The sequence below is a fragment of the Lissotriton helveticus genome, chromosome 4_1 (assembly GCF_964261635.1).
Source record: "Lissotriton helveticus chromosome 4_1, aLisHel1.1, whole genome shotgun sequence".
Classification (NCBI taxonomy): Eukaryota; Metazoa; Chordata; class Amphibia; order Caudata; family Salamandridae; genus Lissotriton; species Lissotriton helveticus.
The window spans coordinates 409,994,324-410,015,403 of record NC_136063.1 but is presented as its reverse complement, the minus strand read 5'-3'; positions in this window follow the sequence as shown (position 1 = coordinate 410,015,403).

The following is a 21,080-nucleotide window of genomic DNA, read 5'->3' as shown; positions in this document are numbered from 1 at the left end:
TTGCAAAAGTCACATTTAAGTTGTATCCAACCCAAGTGTGGTCACAAAGAAGCTTCACTAAGAATCTTCACAAATAAGCTGTGTTGGAGTGGATTGCAGGCCCTTTCATGGCACTGCCTTTTTAAGGGGTTATCTGCTCTCTATTAGGCATTGCTTCCAAACAAGAGGATGGGCAATTTAGACTAATTCATAACCTCTCTGCCTCAAAGGGAACATCAGTCAATGGCGGCCTAGCCCCGCATGTTTTTTCAGTCAAGTACGCATCTGTGGACAATGCATTGACAAGACTGCAGACGTGAAGGGGTGGTGCTCTACTTGCCAAAACTGGCACTGAGTCAGCCTTCAGGCTACTTCTTTCAACCCTTAAGATTAACATCCGCTAGGGTTTTCAAATTAGAAGCAAATAATATCGTTTATGGGGATTTGGCGCAAGGCAGCACAGCACGTCACCTTGCTGCGCTGCCCTGCCCTGCGTCAACGTGAAATGGGAAGGCATGAGCTGTATCCTGGTTGTATGACAGAACCACACATGGCTCAACCACGTGTGCCTTAACAATGCAAGAGTGCCTGTGTTGCATTCAGGATTGTTTTTGTGCAGGACAATACCTGGGAGGCTTTTCCCTCTTTCTCTGTGCTGCAGCACACATAGAAAGAGGAAAAGACAAGGAGAATTAACATATTTCTCCTTGTTGTGCCTCCCTTAGAGAGGCATAAGGTGTTGGTGCATCTCCAGGTTAACATGGTCTTGTAAATCTGGGGATGCGTCAAAATCCATGGGTGTTGTGTGGGAACACCCACAGCAACGCCCATTGAACTACTCCCTAGTGGAGAGTAAGCCAATGTAGCAATATGCGCTGCCTTGCCTTACTCCATATCTATGAGGCCATTCAAAGCCATGCAAAGTAGCTTTGCATGTTCGCATTAATATGTTTTGGTGATTTCACAAAAAGTGACGAAACGGAGGCACAAGGGGCTTGTAAATATGCACTGCGGAACCCTAGAGGCCGGTGTTTAAGCTGTTGAGACATTTGGTGCTCTTATGCTTGAAGCTTAATGTGCTATTTGAAGCTGGACATGTTCCTGGAATTTACAATAATGCAGCTGATGCCTTGTCTCATTCCAAGCTACAGGATTTCCAAAGTTTGCACCCGGAGGCAGCAAAGCAGATAATCCAAGAAGATCTGTGGGAAACTGGTGTCCCGACTTTTCAGACTTATTGGCGGCTTCTTGTGTTAAGCGCACACTCGGTGCAAATGAGGAAACATTTTTAAATTACACATATACAGGTTTTTTCATGACATTGAGATTTTGTTCTGTGAGACTGACAGGGGCACAGGACGTAAACAGCAGTTTCTTAGTAAGGAAAGCATTGGCAGAATGGGCCAGGATAACAGTTGAAAAGAGCACTTAGCACATAGAAGCCTACATAAATTTTGTCTCATTTTCACTAGGCCTGGGCGTAGGACTAGGCTATGCTCGCGTAGTTTGCGCAACTACACGCTACGCAAATTGCACGTAGCACAGTGCAAAAACGCGTAGCTGGCATTTTTTGCTTGCTCGCGGTCCCCAACGTCAAATTGGCGACCGCGAGCGAGCAAAATAACATCCCAGCGAGACTTTTTCCTCGTTCATGATCAGCAACATCAAGTTGCCGATCGCTAGCGTGGAAAATAAACCTCCAGGCGAGATTCTCAACGCGGGGAGGTCAGACTTCTCATTCAATCATCATCAATCATAGCACTTGTATAGCGCACTACTCACCCGGATGGGTCTCAAGGCGCTTGGGGGAAAGGGTCCGCTACTGCTCGAACAGCCAGGTCTTGAGTTGTCTCCTGAAGGCGAGGGGGTCCTGGGTCAGCCGAAGGTGGATGGGGAGGGAGTTCCATGTCTTGGCCGCCAGGTAGGAGAAGGATCTTCCTCCGGCGGTGGCTCTTCGGATGCGTGGAGCGGCGGCGAGGGCAAGGTTGGTAGACCGTAGCTGGCGGGTGGGCGTGTAGAAGGTAAGGCGGTCGTTGAGGTACTTGGGGCCCAGGTCGTGGAGAGACTTGTGTGCGTGGGTGAGGAGCCGGAACGTGATCCTCTTGTTGACGGGGAGCCAGTGCAGGTCTCTCAGGTGGCCGGAGATGTGGCTGCGTCGGGGGATGTCCAGGATGAGTCGGGCGGAGGCGTTCTGGATGCGTTGGAGTCTTTTCTGTAGCTTGGCAGTGGTTCCGGCGTAGAGGGTGTTTCCGTAGTCGAGTCGGCTGGTGACGAGTGCTTGGGTGACCGTCTTCCTGGTTTCGGTCGGGATCCATCGGAAGATCTTGCGAAGCATGCGCAGGGTGTGAAAGCACGATGAGGAGACTGCGTTGACTTGTCTGGTCATCGAGAGTGAGGAGTCCAGGATGAAGCCCAGGTTGCGTGCGTGGTCTGTTGGCTTGGGAGTGGTGCCCAGGGCGGGGGGCCACCAGGAGTCGTCCCAGGCGAAGGGCGATGGTCCCAGGATGAGGACTTCCGTCTTGTCTGAGTTCAGTTTCAGGCGGATGTTCTTCATCCAGTCTGCGACGTCTTTCATCCCTTCGTGCAGGTTGGCTCTGGCGGTGTCGGGGTCTCTGGTGAGGGAGAGGATCAGCTGGGTGTCGTCGGCGTAGGAGATGATGTTGAGGTTGTGTTGGCGTGCGATGGCTGCAAGAGGTCTGATGTAGACGTTGAAGAGGGTGGGGCTGAGTGATGATCCTTGCGGTACGCCGCAGATGACTTCGGTAGCCTCGGAGCAAAACGGGGGGAGGCGGACTCTCTGTGTTCTTTCAGCGAGGAACGAGATGATCCACTCCAGTGCCTTCTCTTGGATGCCGACATTGCTGAGGCGCTGAACTAGTGTGCGGTGGCAGACAGTGTCGAACGCTGCAGAGAGGTCAAGGAGGATGAGTGCCGCTGTTTCCCCGTTGTCGAGCAGGGCTCGGATGTCGTCGGTGGCTGCTATGAGGGCGGTCTCGGTGCTGTGGTTGGCTCTGAAACCGGACTGTGAGGGGTCGAGGGATCCATTCGTCTTGAGGAAGGCGGCAAGCTGTCTGTTGACAATCTTCTCGATGACTTTGGCAGGAAAAGGGAGGAGCGAGATGGGGCGGAAGTTCTTGAGGTCGGTGGGGTCCGCTGTTGGTTTTTTCAGGAGGGCGCTGAGCTCGGCATGCTTCCAGCTCTCTGGGAAGGTGGCGGTGCTGAAGGAGGTGTTGATGATGTTCCGGAGTTGGGGTGCGATGGTGAGGACGTGGTGAATGCAGGGGTCGGTTGGAGATCCGGAGTGGATGGTGTTCATCGTGCGGGCTGTGTCTTCGGTGGTGACCGTGGTCCAGGTGCGGAGGGTGGCGGTGGGGGGCGTTTGTTCGATGGTTGGGTGCGTGGATGGTGCGCCGAAGCTGTTGTGGATGTCGGCGATCTTGCGGTGGAAGAACGAGGCGAGGGAGTCGCAGAGATCTTGTGACGGAGTGATGTCGTTGAGGCCGGTGCTGGGGTTGGAGAACTCCTTGACGATGGTGAAGAGTTCCTTGCTGTCGTGGGCGTTGTTGTCCAGTCGTTCCTTCAGTGATTTCTTCTTGGTGGTGCGGATGAGCTCGTGGTGCTTGCGGGTGGCGTGTTTGAGGGCGGTCGTGTTGTCTGTGCTCTGGTCGCGGAGCCAGGCTTTCTCGAGGGTGCGGCAGGTCTTCTTGGAGTCCTTGAGTTCGTCGGTGAACCAGGATGCCTTCATGCTTCTGGGTCTGCTGGGAGGGTTCTTCAATGGCGCGAGGTCATCGGCGCAGGCGGTCAGCCACTGTGTGAAGTTGCGGGCTGCTTCGTTGGGGTCCGTAGTGCTGGCGGGTGAGTTCTGGCTGAGGGAGGTGGTGAGCTGCTCGGCGGTGATCTTGCTCCAGCTTCTGTGGGGAGCCTGTAGCGGGTGGTGGTGGGTCGTGGTTCTTCTGAAGCTGAAGTGGACGCAGCTGTGGTCGGTCCAGTGGAGTCCGGTGGAGTGGCTGAAGGTGATGTGCTTGCTGGATGAGAAGACGGGATCAAGCGTGTGGCCGGCGTAGTGGGTGGGGGTGTTGACCAGTTGCTTGAGTCCGAGGTTGGCGAGGTTGTCCAGCAGGGCGGCGGTGTTGCGGTCCTTGTTGTTCTCCAGGTGGAAGTTGAGGTCGCCTAGGAGGATGTAGTCGGCGGAGGGGAGGGCGTGCGGGCTGATGAAGTCTGTGATGTCTTCGCTGAATTGTGTGCGTGGTCCCGGGGGTCTGTAGATGAGGGTGCCTCTGAGGGTCGTCTTTGGGTCGGTGTGAATCTGGAAGTGGAGGTGCTCAGCGGCGGCGAGGGTGTCGTTGGAGTCGGTCGTGATGCGAATGGTGTTCATGTGGACGATGGCGATGCCTCCTCCGGTCTGGTTTACGCGGTCCCTCCTGATGACCTTGTACCCGTCCGGGATGGCGATGGCGATGTCAGGCGCTGAGGAGGCGTTCATCCATGTTTCCGTGAGGAAGGCGACGTCTGGTGCTGTTGCGTCGAGGAGGTTCCAGAGTTCCACGGCGTGTCTGTGGACGGAGCGGGTGTTGAGCAGGATGCACTTGAGGTGGTTGCTGCTGGTGCTTGGCTTGGCGGGTGTGGTGCAGGTTCGGAGGGAGGTGAACTTGCAGGCCTTGCAGGTGAAGAGTCCGTGGGTGCGTCTCGGGGTGGCTCGGCAGCAGGCGGGGTTCCGGCCGGCATTGAGTGCATTGAGGGCAGCAGCATCGTAGGTCTGTCGGGTCGTCTTGCATCGGCGAGGGCCAGGGGTCCTGGCGCTGGGCGCGGGCCAGGCGCGGACGGGCGCAGACGGGCTTGCCATTGCGAGTGGTTGCGTATGCTCGCGACCGCTCGCGATGAGAAACTACCAGTCCGCGTTGAGAAAGCTGCAGCTCGAGTACAAATCTACTCGAGCGGCAGAAAATGACCGCTTGGACTGTGCAAGATGCAGTTTGTACTGATTGCACAGTGCGGACAAGCATCCGGCACTGTTCAATCAGTGCGAACAGTATTTTGCACAGTGCACTACGCAGTTCGCGTAGCTAAGCATAGCTCTCGTTGTGTGAAGTGCACTTCGCGTAGCTACGCATATCGCTACTACGCAAACTACGCCCAGGGTTAATTTTCACAAAATATGCAGCTCCCAAGCAATTGAGGGTGCACCAGATTATGGAGGCACCTTAAAGATTGCTGAAAAAGTCTTCCAGAATGTATGCACATGTGGACGGGACATTGGTGATAGTGTCATGCACTCAACATTTTAGATGGAACGGGGGTCGTCCAGAAAAAGGACAGTGGCAGGATATAGTTGGTTTTGTTTGTAAGGGTTGTGTTATTTAAAGTATTTTACTGTGTAATGAAGCATATCGGTCCCTAGATGCTTTACAGTATAGCTGTGAACATCAAAATCAATGAAAACGTATTGAAATTTAAAATATACTCCCTTCGTTTGAGGCGAGGCTCTTCACAGCCGCCTTTTACGGAGCCTTGAGGATTGGTGAGATGATGATCCTCTGGTCATCAGACTAAAAATTTCGAAAATGGGCCAACAAGCTAAGGATACCCTCGTTAAACTCCATGCCGCCCCGGCAATTGCAACCTGCCCCCTGGCACACATAACAGCGTATTTAGCTCTATGCCCAAATTTGGTTTGTGCAGCGTTTTTCATTCACCTGAACGGGGAGTTTCTCTCCCATTACGAGTTCTCAGCAGTTTATGTTGCAGTCCTAAAGGGTCAAGGTAAATGGTGATAAACCCATTCAATTTCTACTCACACCTCTTTAGAATAGGGGCAGCCACCTTTGCAACTGAAACGGGTCCGACGCAAGACAAGGTCCAGTGCATAAAGTGCTGATTCTCCTCCTGCTTCATGTGCTATGCCCACCATGAGTTGCTGCAGCATTTTCTTCTTTGTGATTCTCCCTTTTCCTCTTTACTTTCTTGTGTCAGCAATGTCTCCCACGGTCATCGGGCATTCTTTTGTTCATCAGGCCACATACTGGTTGCAACTGCTCTGTAAACTGAAGACCGCAGCACTCCTGAATGCATTCTTCAGAGGATTTGGAGTGGTAGGTTTTGAACCACACAGCTGCGAGAGATGGTTGATGACGAGAAGAATAGTGAGGGATTCCAGTCCCTAGACCTTACCATTATTACCTGGGTGCCAATGGCCTGGTAACATGGGGTATTAACAGGTGAGGGAATGTTTTCTAAAATAATTTGCTTGTTTGGGTTGGGTTGGTTATTTCAAGAGGCTTCCATTGCAGGGTCGCAAATGACACTTGGGCGGCTTTCCTCCAACCTTTGTCCTGGGCTGGGTCATTTGAGATACATTCCCCATGAGAGGTGTGCAAATGTTCCATCAGGATGGGGTGCATTTGTTTGATAAGGGGATGGACCTCTTCATCGATGGCATTTGGGCTTTTGCAGAATCCCTATTGATTGGTGGGTAGGGCAAAAGGCCACATTGCCCTGGTCCGACCTGTGGCAGGAATGCGGCATGCAACAACAAATGATTTTCAAGGACAAATACAAATAAACAGTTAGCGTCTTTTAGTACAGCACTGAGGTGACAGGCAGCAATCCTCATTCTCCGAGGAAATTCACACCGAGTTGGGTTCTCAGATCATCATTGTATGGCATGGGGCTGTAGCCCTTGGTCTCACAGCATCCTGCTGCCCTTTTTTGCAGCCTGGTGTTGGGGAGGGGCAAGGCATGGCAGGTACAGAGATTACGGTCTGCCCCACGGAAATGTAGGTGGTTTCACCTGTGTATACAAGCAGGAATTCTGGACTGGAGTGTTGTGATATGTTTCTAAGGAACCTAAAAATGTAAATAAATATATATTGCTTTCCTTTAGACAGGCTGTTGCTGTTAGACGGGTGTGCATTGTAAGGCGTCAGAATTGTAATGATATAGTCTAACAATTGTGTTATAGTTGTTTAACTACTTACAGGTATAATTGTTTTTAAGAATGTTATATTTATGATGTTTAATAAACATGACATGTTTGTACTCAGAGTAAACCTGAAAAACTGAGAGCTTGTCATTGTTTCAGTTGCGTTGGAGGGGGATGGGACCTAGAGTGGGAGCCATGTCATAAATGCATGGTTTAATTGGGTGTTGAATGCAGTTTGCTCCACATTGGAGACATTGGTTTAGGTGTGTATATTTCAAAGACATGCTTCAAACAAGTTTTTCTTAATCTGGGTGTGCGTGAGGAGGAGTGGTCAGAGTAAATCCCAGTGGTGGAGTGCTTTATAACTTAAGTAAGTATAATCTTAACCAATCGTTTCCATGAAATGTGTTAAATGCATACCGTAATTCTTTTGTCCCACAAATGCAACTAGTAGGTTCTTCTAGAGGCATGAAAGGAGGCTACAGGATTGCTGTGCATTCCTATAATGAACTGACTCCTTTAAATGAATGACAGCTGACAGCAGGACTAGAACTTATCCGTCCCATTTATATAAAATGTATACAAGAAGAGGGGTCATGGGACTGCCTGTGGCCTAACACTCATTACCATAAATCAATGTAGATCAGGCGAATAAGAAACTTCAGTTAGAAAATTAGATTTGCCAGCTAGAAACATAACATATCTTTTTGCAGTTGTGTGATGGAGTTTTAGATTAAGAACAGGATTTGCAGTAGATAATAATGTGAAAGGTGGTAGTATCACTACGTGGTAGTGCAGTTGACAAATGTATTTTTGCCAATTTGTTTTGGAGTTTGAGTCTTTATTAGTTCGGGGCAAAATTTTGGTAGTTACACTTAACACCATGTATGTAAAATATCTGAGATCATGCCATTACACCACATCGCATACATTCAGGGAAAGCAAGATGTATCGTTCGGGAAATGTATGAATACGAGTGGATCTCAGGTAGATTATTTACCTAGTTGACCATTTGGGTAATTTTTTAGCACAAAACTACAAATCCGAGCTGCAGTGTTTTGAATGTGAGCGGCAGTTTCCTTAATGTGGTGAGTCAACAAATATTCCAGGTAGGCTTTTTTACCTGAGCGGATAATGTCTTAGCAAATAAAACTACAAATCCAAAACTGAGCAGTAGTGTTTTGCTGAATAACATCTTTGAGCTCCATATTTACCCGACTGGACCTTTCAGGTAATTTTTTGAGTGTGAGATTCATCTTGCGTAATTCAGAATTTTTTCCCAATTTTGCTATATTTCCCAATTACGCTAAAGCAAATTGCACAGGTTCTGCACACCCCTAGTCTTTATATACTATTGAAGATTCTATTTAGGATTTTTGTCATTTGTCTCATGATTTTGTCTTTACTTTTTAGTTTTACTTGATGAGTGTGCCTACCAATGAGCTACAGTGAATTTGCGCAATGAGGATAAAGGTATCTGGAGGTTACCTATTAATCTTTACAAATTGAGGGGCATATTTACAAGCTTTTATTGCCACCGGAAAGCCACTTTGTGTGACGTTTCTGTGGCGATAAACCATTTGCCTTATTGTAAGGCAATGTAGAGATTTGCGCTAAGCCACCTAACGTGTCTTAACGCCGACTTGTAAATAATACCCCAATTCACGCCACACTTAGCATAAAAGGAGTGGGCAATGGGTGTTGCAGCGGGCGTTCTACCACAACACACATTTATTTTGACGCTGCCCCCTATTGAAAAGGTGGCGTAAATAGGGAGCAGTGCCAAAATGAAGTCCAAAAATAACCTAGTATTAACATGGCAAAAAGAGGAGAAATTATGAATTTCTCCTTGTTTTTGCTGTTTGTATGTGTGCTGCAGTGTACAGCACACATAGAAACAGCATATCGCCATGAATGATTGTTTATGTGCAGGAAGGTGTCCCTTCCTGCAAATAAACAATCCTTTTAAAAAGACGAGTTGCAACTTCTATGTGTTCTACACAAGCAGCACACATAGAAGTTACAAATTGCCATTCTGGATAGTTTATGTGCAGGAAGGGACACCTTCCTGCACATAAACAATCAGTCCCTCAACAATAGAGCACACAACAGCTGGTCGAGGTCAAGCACTTCAATTCCGATTGTTTCATATATGAACAAACGAGTGCAATGACACCCGGCATCCGCCGTTGAAAGATGCTAATTTGGTAGGAAAGTCCACAAGAAAGGAAGGTGCACTCTGATAGAAGTCAGTCAGGAAACACACTTGTAGTCCAAAAAATTATTCTTTTTATTTGAAGTTGTTTGTTTTAAAACTGGCACACAGACAACGTGTTTCGTTCCTTAGTGCCACGGGAACTTCGTCAGGGCTTAATCAGAATGTCAGATAACTGAAAAGACCAAACTATGTCAGAAATAGTCCCTTTGAGGTGTATATCAACACCTATTCGAATTATACAATTCAATCAGTCCAAGTAATTCTGGATCATGAAACAATCATCAAAAAATGGTTTGCAACGATTCAAGCAGTGGCTCCCTATTTTCGGAAAGAACAGGTGTGGATAAAACCTGAAGCAATTTCTTAGTACAGTGAAACGGGCATCCAAAGCGGATCACAACAGTTCAAACAGTAGATAGCAAATGTAGAAAAAAACAGGTGTAGTTAAAACCCGATATCAACTCAATCAGTCTTTATTCGATAATTTTCCAATCATAAAAGACACAATACATCATAAAAATGTCATTAAGAAGATTATACCCTAAAAACATAGTCTTAAAAAGATTAATATATCATTATCGAAAGACCCTGACAATATTTCATTGAGATAGCTCTTAAAAACAATCCATGTAAACATTCCTTGAGAAATTTGAAGAGAAAAAAAAAAAAGTAGGACCGCTATAAAATAAATAATAATTCATGGGGAAGGAAGATTTTTCCTTCGCAGTGCCCATGCCCAGCTAAGGAATTTCGCAACAGCTGTAACTATCAGATCTGGTGTTTGTTACCAAAATACGCAGTGCTACCATACCTGATATTCTACCCAAGTTAGTGCAAAGTGGCTTAAGCCACTTGCGACAAGGGCTACTGTAGGCAGGGCACACAAAAAATACATGACTAATAAACTCTTCCTGTGATGAGCATGATGGACAGTTAATATCTGGAGCATTGTTCCAGTTTGCAGTGAAATTTCTTAGCGGAAGAGTGCCCACTCTGAGTTGATGATATAGTTTCCTGTCACCAGGTTTCGTAATCAGGTTCCAGTAGGCCTCTGCTTCCACAAAAAGCGTATGTTCCATAAAGATACCAGTGAGCGAATTACTTTCCACCACCGATAGGATCTGCTTAGTAATCATATCCCAATAATAAACCCAATATCAATATCATAGTGAGGGCGGACAACTCCAGAGCAGCATGATAACTAGCAACAGCATTCTGGATAGTTTATGTGCAGGAAGGGACACCTTCCTGCACATAAACCATCATTCCCTCAACGCAGGCACCCTTACACTAGGGTGCATGGATGCCTGCATTGGCACTAGGCAGCTGAATTTAGTGCCAGGGTAGGGGAAATACAGGGGTGTGCCGGATCATTGCAAATACGGCGCATCCCTGAGTTTTCAGAATGGCAGAGCGACCTCTGACCCTGGTTACCAGGCAGGGCGCTCCCCTCACCGCCACGCAGCCCCCTGTGTGACCACTTCCCGCTGCTGTGACCTGACTGCCTGTGACCGAGTGCCTGTGTCCACCTTCTCTTCTGTACCCCGAGTGAGTGCCTGTGTCCGCCATTTTTATTGTAACTGTGCCATTCTGTTGCCCAGATTTTTGCTCCCTTCACCTTTGCCCTGACTGTGTTCCCTTTTTTCTTCTGTCTCCTGTGATTACCGCGTCACCCCCTCGCCACCCGTTTCCCGCCGCCGCGTCCAGGCAGCTCCGCCCCTTCACACCCCATTGGCTGCCCCGCTCCCACCTCCCAGCTGCTCCTCCCTCCCTCTTCCACTCTTCCACTCATATGGAGGCCGCGCAGCGGACGCGCACAGCGGGCGCGCCAAAGGCAAGCCCGTCCGCGCCTGGACCGCGCCCAGCGCCAGGACCCCTGGCACCCAACGATGCCAGCCAACACGACGGACTTACGACGCCGCCACCCTCAACGCACTCAACGCCGGCCAGAACCCCGCCTGCTACCGAGCCACCCCGAGACGCACCCACGGACCCTTCACCTGCCAAGACTGCAAATTCACCTGCCTCCGGACCTGCACCGCTCCCGCCAAGCCGAGCCCCAGCAACAACCACCTCAAGTGCATCCTGCTCAACACCCGCTCCGTCCACAGGCACGCCGTCGAACTCTGGAACCTGCTCAACACAACAGCACCAGACGTCGCCTTCCTCACAGAAACCTGGATGAACGTCTCCTCAGAGCCCGACATCGCCATAGCCATCCCGGACGGATACAAAATCACCCGGAGGGACCGCGTCAACCAGACGTGAGGAGGCATCGCCATCGTACACAAGAACACCATCCGCATCTCGACGAACTCTGACGAAACCTTCACCGCCGCCGAACACCTCCACTTCCAGATACACACCGACCCCAAGACCACCCTCAGAGGCATCCTCATCTACAGACCCCCGGGACCACGCATACAATTCAGCGAAGACATCGCAGACTTCATCAGCCCGCACGCCCTCCCCTCCGCTGACTACATCCTCCTAGGGGACCTCAACTTCCACCTGGAGAACAACAATGACAGCAACACCACCACCACCCTGGACAACCTCGCCAAAGTCGGACTCAAGCAACTGGTGAACACCCCCACCCACTACGCCGGCCACACGCTTGACCCCGTCTTCTCCTCCAGCAAGCACATCTCCTTCAGCCACGCCACCGGACTCCACTGGACCGACCACAGCTGCGTCCACTTCAGCTTCAGAAGAACCACGAACCACCACCACCTGCAACAAGTCCCTCGCCGGAGCTGGAGCAAGATCACCGCCGAGCAGCTCACCGCCTCCCTCAGCCAGAACCCTCCCACCAGCACATTGGACCCCAACGAAGCAGCCAGCAACCTCACACAGTGGCTGACCGCCTGCGCCGATGACCTCGCACCATTAAAGAATCCTCCCAGCAGACCCGGCAGCAAGAAAACCCCCTGGTTCACCGACGAACTCAAGGACTCCAAGAAGAACTGCCGCACCCTCGAGAAAGCCTGGCGGCACGACCAGACCGCAGACAAGAGGACCGCACTCAAGGACGCCACCCGCAAACACCACCAGCTGATCCGCGCCACTAAGAAGACAGCACTCAAAGAACGACTGGACAACAACGCCCACGACAGCAAGGAACTCTTCAGCATCGTCAAAGAGTTCTCCAACCCCAGCGCCGGAAACAACGACATCACTCCCTCGCAAGACCTCTGCAACTCACTCGCCTCGTTCTTCCACCGCAAGATCGCCGACATACACAACAGCTTTGACGCACAGACCACGCACCCTACCGCCGAACCAACGCCCGCCACCACCACCCTCTGTAACTGGACCCCGATCAGCACCGAAGACACCACCCGCACGATGAACACCATCCACTCCGGATCCCCCACCGACCCCTGCCCCCACCACGTCTTCAACAAAGCCGACGCCATCATCGCACCCCATCTCCGGGACATCATCAACACCTACTTCCACACCGCCACCTTCCCGGAGAGCTGGAAGCACGCCGAGCTCAGCGCCCTCCTGAAGAAACCAACAGCGGACTCCACCGACCTCAGGAACTTCCGCCCCATCTCGCTCCTCCCTTTTCCTGCCAAAGTCATCGAGAAGACCGTCAACAGACAGCTCGCCGCCTTCCTCGAGACAAACGGATCCCTCAACCCCTCGCAGTCCGGGTTTCGGGCCAACCACAGCACCGAGACAGCCCTGATCGCAGCCACCGACGACACCAGATCCTTGATCGACAATGGGGAAACGGCGGCCCTCATCCTCCTGGACCTCTCTGCTGCATTCGACACTGTCTGCCACCGCACCCTAGTGAAGCGCCTCAACAACATCGGAATCCAAGAGAAGGCACTGGAGTGGATCATCTCGTTCCTCGCCGGAAGAACCCAGAGAGTCCGCCTCCCCCCGTTCAGATCTGAGGCCACCAAAGTCATCTGCGGCGTACCACAAGGATCATCACTCAGCCCAACCCTCTTCAACGTCTAAATGAGCCCCCTCGCAGCCATCGCATGCCAACACAACCTCAACATCATCTCCTACGCCGACGACACCCAACTGATCCTCTCCCTCACCAACGACCCCGCCACCGCCAGAGCCAGCCTACACGAAGGGATGAAAGACGTCGCCGAGTGTATGAAGAACAGCCGCCTGAAACTGAACTCAGACAAGACGGAAGTCCTCATCCTGGGATCATCCCCCTCCGCCTGGGACGATTCCTGGTGGCCCCCTGCCCTGGGCACCACTCCCATACCAACGCACCACGCACGCAACCTGGGCTTCATCCTGGACTCCTCCCTCTCAATGGCCAGACAAGTCAACGCTGTCTCCTCATCATGCTTCAACACCCTGCGCATGCTCCGCAAGATCTTCAGATGGATCCCCACCGAAACCAGGAAGACCGTGACCCAGGCACTCGTCACCAGCCGACTGGACTACGGGAACACCCTCTACGCCGGAACCACAGCCAAACTACAAAAAAGACTCCAACGCACCCAGAACGCCTCCGCACGACTCATCCTGGACATCCCCCGACACACCCACATCACCGGACACCTGAGAGACCTGCACTGGCTCCCCGTCAGCAAGAGAATCACGTTCAGACTCCTCACCCACGCACACAAGGCTCTCCACGACCTGGGCCCCAAGTACCTCAACGACCGCCTGACCTTCTACACGCCCACCCGCCAGCTACGATCGACCAGCCACGCCCTCGCCACCGTACCACGCATCCGCAGAGCCACCGCCGGAGGAAGATCCTTCTCCTACCTGGCAGCCAAGACTTGGAACTCCCTCCCCATCCACCTTCGGCTGACCCAAGACCATCTCTCCTTCAGGAAGCAGCTCAAGACCTGGCTGTTCGAGCAGTAACGTACCCCTCTCCCCCCCCAGCGCCTTGACACCCTTCCGGGTGAGTAGCGCGCTATACAAATGCCGTGATTGATTGATTTCTGTTACAAGGCAGGGTTCAAATCCTGAAACATATATATTTATTCTTTTTGTGGTTGATGTGGTGTTTTATTTTGTTTTTCTTTCAATATTTGGGAGTGTGCCTTGTGGTTTTTTAGTGTGGTTAATTGTTGATGGGTGCTGAGTATTGTTGTAGGATATTTTTGGCGGTGTGTGAGGAATGTCTAAAAAATCATTTAAGTATCTATGCTAAGTAATGGTCCAATTTTAATTTGGCTCGAGTTTATAAGGGATGTGATGTCAGACGCTAATTTAGGAGTGTTGAGGGATTTAAGTGTGGCTGAAAACACTGAAGAATGTTTGAACAGCAATGGGATGAGCAATGGAGAGAAGTAATTCAGGTATGCAATATGCATGCTGTGAAGAAGAGAGAATGTTGCTGCTGGTTATAAAGTGATTCTGGGATCATTGGATATAGTGTGAACGGCAGTAATATGAATGTTTGGAGAAGAGTGATCTGAATAACAAAATATGCACGTGGGAGAGTGGGATTGCTGATATTGGTTGTGAAATAGCATTCCCTGGAGTGTATGATGATCTTTTGGGAATGTATTGATGAACTGATCTCTGCTTCCCATTGCTATTTCAGTAAGTCCTGGATTACAGCAACGAAGCATAACAGCTCTTCCTTGTGCTATGTCGTAACCACAAATTTGCATTTAGATCATGAGAATTTTGACACGTGGTCTTGCGGAAAGGCAACAGGATTTCTGATGTAGATTGTAATGCGAGATCGGGATCTGTGTAGTTTGTCTTAAAGGTAATAGCATGAATATTGGAGGAATATGATTCTAACAAATATCATGGAGTTTATTAGTGAGAGAGACTCCTGCTATTTATTGTGGAAAAACGCGTACTGTGTTATAAGCCTTTGGGGGTGTATTCATAAATTGATTTTCTTGGTTCAAGGATTGTGTCAGTTTGTCTTGTCTGAGGATTAAAATAAAATTTTAGGGTAAAAGTAAAGTCCACATTTGTAAAGCGCACAAATCACCCGTAAGGGTCTCTAGGCGCTGGGGGCCGTCGGGAAGATTAAGCGAGCTATTGCCCAGAGTCACATGGTGCTGGGCTAACCTGCCGCCGGAGCCGGGGATCGAACGGTGGTCCCCAGATTCCAGCGTCAGTCGCCCTGGCCGCGGCGCCACACCTCTACTGTAAAAGTAGGAACATAGAATGTTAACAAGTATTTTAGTAGTATAAATGACCATGGCCTATAAATATATATTATAAATTTCTTGGTCCCATAAACATGTAACCTTGTTAGAAAATTTGGAGAAAAATCTGAGCTAGAGAAAGGTTTCACAATTCAAGACAATAATAATCATGCTAGATTTGGAATGTTGTTATGATATGATATCAATTTATAAAGTGCAATCAACTGTCAAAGGGCGTCGAGGAGCTGATTCTCAATCCCAAAAGCATACCTGCCCATCACCAGACCAGAAGGGGAGAATAGTCAGTCCCATAGAAAAGAGAAAGGTTTTCAAGGCCTCCCTGAATAGAATATAAAGCTTAGTACTTGGCCGCAGCAAACAAAAAAGCTCTGCCTCCCCATCACTTCCTACTCACTCTGTGGGGGGTAACCACTATGTGTGGCTTGCTGATCGAAGGAGTCTACTTGGTGAATACCATTGAAGCATGGATTTGATTCCTCCTGGGCTCGTACCATTAAGTGGTTTGTGAACAATACACATAGCCTTGAAGGTGACCCGCTTCTGTACAGGGAGCCAATGAAGATCATGCAATCTTTAGGAGACTGACATGTATTTGGGAACGCCTAGTGTAAGCCTGGTCACTGCATTTTGCACCACCTGTAAGTTAACCCCTTGCATGCCCAGGACGGCCGGGAGCCGTCGTGCGTCACAGTGCTCGTGTGCGCAGGACGGCTCCCGGCCGGCCTGGCACATGCCATCGGAAATCCCCCTGGCGCAGGCACCAGAGGGATTTCGTTTTCTCCCCAAAAGCCTCGGGAGCTTCCCCAGCTTCCCCAGCTCCCAAGGCCCCCACCTTTAGGCTCAGGCTCATTTCAGTTTCACTTTCTATGTGCTTAGAGGGCTATCTCAGCCCCCCGAGCACGTAGAGAGACGGTAGAGGTATCATTGGAAAAGGGAGAATCGCCCCTTTTCAATGATGGTACCCCTCCCCAGTGGTTCCACCCACTAGACACCAGGGAGGGGAGAGGGGTCCCTCAGGCAAGGGCCTTTGCTTCCCCCAAAACATTGGCCAAATTCAGTCTTTCTGCCCCCCCTGGGGGGGCAATAGGGTCAGTAGCCCTCAATCTGCCCCCAGGGGGGCACCAATCCCACTAGAAACTAGATATTATTTTTCCAAGTACAATTAGGGGTGGAGCTGCCTAAAACAGGCATGCCAATGCCCCTACCACCGCAAACATTACAGCCTTTCTGCCCCCCCGGGGGCCAGATGGGGGAAGCAGCCTCCCAATCTGCCCCCGGGGGGACGAAAAGCCCACTAGATGGCATGGATTCTTTTGCCAATTTGAATTAGGGGTGGGGGCTGCCCAAAACGGGCTTGCCAATGCCCCCACCCCCACAAAAATTAGTCTTTCTGCCCCCCTGGGGGCAGTTGGGGGAAGTAGCACCAAATCCCCCCCCCCCTCGGGAAGGGGGCAGAAAGCCTACTAGAAATCATGGATTTTTTTGGCAATTACAATTAGGAGTAGGGCTTCCCAAAATGGGTATGCCAATGTCCCAACCCCCCACAAAAAAACTGCCTTTTGGTCTCCACTCCTGGACATATGGGGGCATTAGCCCCCAATATGCTCCCCCAGGGGGCAAAAAAAAGCCCACTAGACACCAGGGATTGTTTTTTTCCAATTTGAATTAGGGGTGGGGGCTGCCCAAAGCGGGCATGCCAGGGCCCCCACCCCATCTAAAATTCCAGTCTTTCTGCCCCCCCTGGGGAGCAGATGGGGTCAGGAGAAACTAGGGATTTTTTTTATTTATGATGGGGTGGGGGCTGCCCAAAATGGGCAAGACAATACCCCCACCCCTGCCAGAGAAATTCCAGTCGTCCTGCCCCCCCTCTCCCCCGGGGGGGAGGAAAGCCCACTATGCGCCAGGGATTACGCTGGCTTTTTTTATGCGTGGGGGCTGCCCCCCAAAAATAGCCACAGTGCTTCTGCCCCCCCCCCTTGAGGGCATATCAGGGCAACCCCACTGATATCCTCCCCAGGGTGGCAGAATGCGGACTACGCAGAGACTAGTTTTTAGCGATGTGCCTACCTGTGGATGTTGATCCCTAGCGCAGCCGGCACATAGGGAAACCTAGCAAACCTGTACATTTTTGTAAACTAGACATCAAGGGGAATCCAGGATGGGGGGACTTGTGTGCCTCTCACCAAGTTATGTTACCCAGAATCCCTTGCAAACCTCAAACTTAGTTTGAAAAATACACATTTTCCTCACATTTCCGTGATGGAAAGTTCTGGGATCTGCGTGGATCCACAAAATTCAACCCACCACGCATTTGCCAAAGTCTTCCGAGAAAATGGTACCTCACAGGTGTGGGTAAGCCTAGTGCCCGCAACAGGAAACAGCCCAAACCGCAACATAGACACACCACATTTTTACAGTGAAAATTGACCCATTTCTTTGCAAAGTGTCTAGCTGTAGATTTTGAACCCTAGCTCTTCCTACGCCTTGGGAAACCTAGCAAACCTATCCTTTTTTGAAAACTAGACACCCAGGGGAATCCAAGATGGGGTGACTTGTCTGCACCCACCAGGTTCTTTTACCGAGAATCCCTTGCAAACCTCAAAAAAATATTTTTTCCTCACATTTCTGTGATGGAAAGTTCTTGAATCTGCATGGATCCACAAAATTCCACCCACCCTACATTCTCCAAAGTCTTCTGATAAAAATGCTGCCTCACATGTGTGGGTAGGCCTACTGCCCACGACAGGCAATGGCGCAAAACACAACGTGGACACACCACATTTTTACAGTAAAAACTGACCCTTTTTTGCAAAAAGCCTAGCTGTAGATTGTGAACCCTAGCTCTGCCGACACCTAGAGAAACCTAGAAAACCTATACATTTTTTAAAACTAGACACCCAGGGGAATCCAGGATGGTGTGACTTGTGTGGCTCTCACCAGGTTCTCTTACCCAGAATCCGTTGCAAACCTCAAACTTTGTCCGAAAAAACACATTCAATCAATCAATCAATCAATCAAGACACTTACAAAGCGCACTACATACCCGTTAGGGTCTCAAGACGCTGGGGGGGAGGGGTGCTGCTACTGATCGGAGTGCCAGGTCTTGAGGAGTCTTCTGAAGGCCAGTAGGGCTTGGCTCTGCCGTAGGTTGGTGGGGCGGGTGTTCCAGGTCTTGGCAGCGAGGTGGGAGAAGGATCTGCCGGCGGCGGTCGTTCTTCCGATGCAAGGGACTGTGGCGAGGGCGTGGCTGGTAGAGCGGAGCTGGCGGGTGGTGATGTAGAAGCTGAGTCGTCTGTTGAGGTAAGCTGGGCCGGTGTTTTGGAGAGCTTTGTGTGTGTGGAGGAGGAGCTTGAAGGTTCCCTCTTGTTGACGGGGAGCCAGTGCAGGTCTCTCAGGTGGGGGGTGATATGGCTGCGGTCGGGATGTAGAGGATCAGGCGTGCCGAGGCGTTCTGGATGCGTTGCAGCCATCTCAGGAGCTTGGCTGACGTTCCTGCGTAGAGGGCGTTTCCATAGTCCAGTTTGCTGGTGACGAGGGCCTGGGTGACTATTTTTCTCATTTTGGTGGGATCCACTTGAAGATCCTGCGGACCATTCGGAGGGTGTTGAAGCAGGATGAGGAGACAGGGTTGACCTGCTTAGTCATGGAGAGGGTGGCGTCCAGGATGACCCCTAGGTTGCGTGCGTGGTCGGTGGGTGTCGGTGCTGTTCCCAATGTTGTTGGCCACCAGGAATTTTCCCAGGCTGAGGGGGTGGTCCGAGGATGAGGACCTCCGTCTTGTCAGAGTTAAGCTTAAGTCGGCTGTTCCTCATCCATTCAGCGACGTCCTTCATTCCTTTGTGGAGGTTGGTTTTGGCGGTGTGAGGGTCTTTAGTGAGGGAGATGATCAGCTGGGTGTCATCGGCGTAGGAGATGATGTTGAGGTTGTGCTGTCGGGCTACGTGGATGAGGGGAGCCATGTAGATGTTGAACAGCGTTGGGCTGAGGGAAGAGCCCTGGGGTATGCCGCAGATGATCTCGGTGGCCTTGGAGCGGAAGGGGGGGAGGCGGACGCGTTGTGAGTTCTGCCCAAGAGGAATGATGTGGTCCAATCCAGGGCCTTCTCTTGGATTCTGGTGTTGTTTAAGCGTGGTCGTAGTGTGTTGTGTTAGACCGTATCGAAGGCAGCTGACAGGTCCAGGAGGATGAGGGCCGCTGTTTCTCCATTGTCAAGCAGGGTCCTGATGTCATCGGTGGCGGCGATGAGGGCGGTTTCGGTGCTGTGGTTGCTGCGGAAACCGGACTGGGATGGGTCCAGGATGTTATTTTACTCTAGGTAGTGGGTCAGTTGTTTGTTGATGTCAGTGACCTTCGCCAGGAATGGAAGCAGGGAGATGGGTCGGAAGTTCTTGAGGTCCTTGGGGTCCGCCTTGGGTTTTTTGAGTAAGGCGTTGATCTCGGCGTGCCTCCACCTCTCCCCGGGAAGGTTGCTGTCTCGAAGGAGATGTTGATTACTCTCCAGAGATGGGGTGCGATGGCTTTGTTGGAAATGTGGTGAGGGCATGGGTCTAATAGAGATCCAGAGTGAATGGTGTTCATGATCTTGCTGCGGTCCTCGTTGTTGACGCTGGTCCAGGATAGCAGGTGGTTGGTGCAGGTGGTGGTCGTGGGGGTGGTGGTTGTCGGGGTGGTCGTGGTGCTGAAGCTGTCGTAGATGTCAAAGTTCTTGTGGGCTGTGTAGCAGCCAGTTCTTCAATTTTCGGCATGTTCGTTTGGATGCCTCGAGGTGTTCGGTGAACCAGGTGGCTTTCTTGTTGGTGTGGCTGTTGGAGGGTGACTTGAGTGAGGCGAGGGTGTTGGCGCAATCTTCGATCCATTGTCTGAGGTTGGGGGGGTGGCGGTGTCCGGATCGGTGGAGTCGGCGGGCGGGTTCTGGGTGAGGGTGGCGGTAAGCTGGTCTTCTATGATTTTGCTCCAGCAGCGTCGAGGCCTCTGTTGATTGCGGTGGTGCGTGGTGGGCTTCCTGAAGGGGAAGTGGATGCAGTGGTGGTCTGTCCAGTGGGGTTCAGTGGTGTGGTTGAAGGAAACGTGGGGGCTTGCGGTAAAGATGGGGTCGAGCGTGTGCCCGGCGGCGTGGGTGGGTATTGTCACGAGCTGTCTGAGTCCCAGGTTGGTGAGGTTATCGATCAGGGTGGTGGAGTTGTTGTTGTTCTCGAGGTGGAAGTACAGGTCTCCTAGGAGGATGTAGTCTGTGGAGGCGAGGAAGTGCGTGCTGAAGAAGTCGGTGATGGAGTCGCTAAACTGCGGTCTGGGTCCGGGGGTCTGTAGACGAAGGTTCCTCTGCGGGTGGTTTTGGGGTCGGTGTGGATCTGGAAGTGCAGTTGTTCGGCGGTGCTGAGCGTGTCGTCGGTGTTGGTTGAGACTCTGAGAGTGTTCCTGTGGACGATGGCGATTCCTCCTCCTACTCCTTTGGTACGGTCTCTGCGGGTGATCTTGTAGCTTTCCGGGATGGCTATGGCGATGTCGGTCCTGAGGCGGGGTTCAAACAGGTCTCTGTCATGAAGGGGATGTCCGGGATGGTGGAGTCGAGAAGGTCCCAGAGTTCGACGACATGTTTGCGGGCGGAGCGGGTGTTGAAGAGGGTGCAGTTGAGGTAGTTGGGTATATTGGTTGGCGGTTTGGCTGGCCGGATGCTGGTGAAGCTGCAGCTCCGGCAGGTGAAGGGTCCTTGGGTGTGCTTCGGGGTGGCCCAGTAGCAGGTGTGTTCTCGGCTGTGTTGAGTGCGTGGAGGGCATCGTAGCTCAGTCGGGTGTCATTGTGATTGCGGGGACCAAGGGTTCTGGCGCTGGGC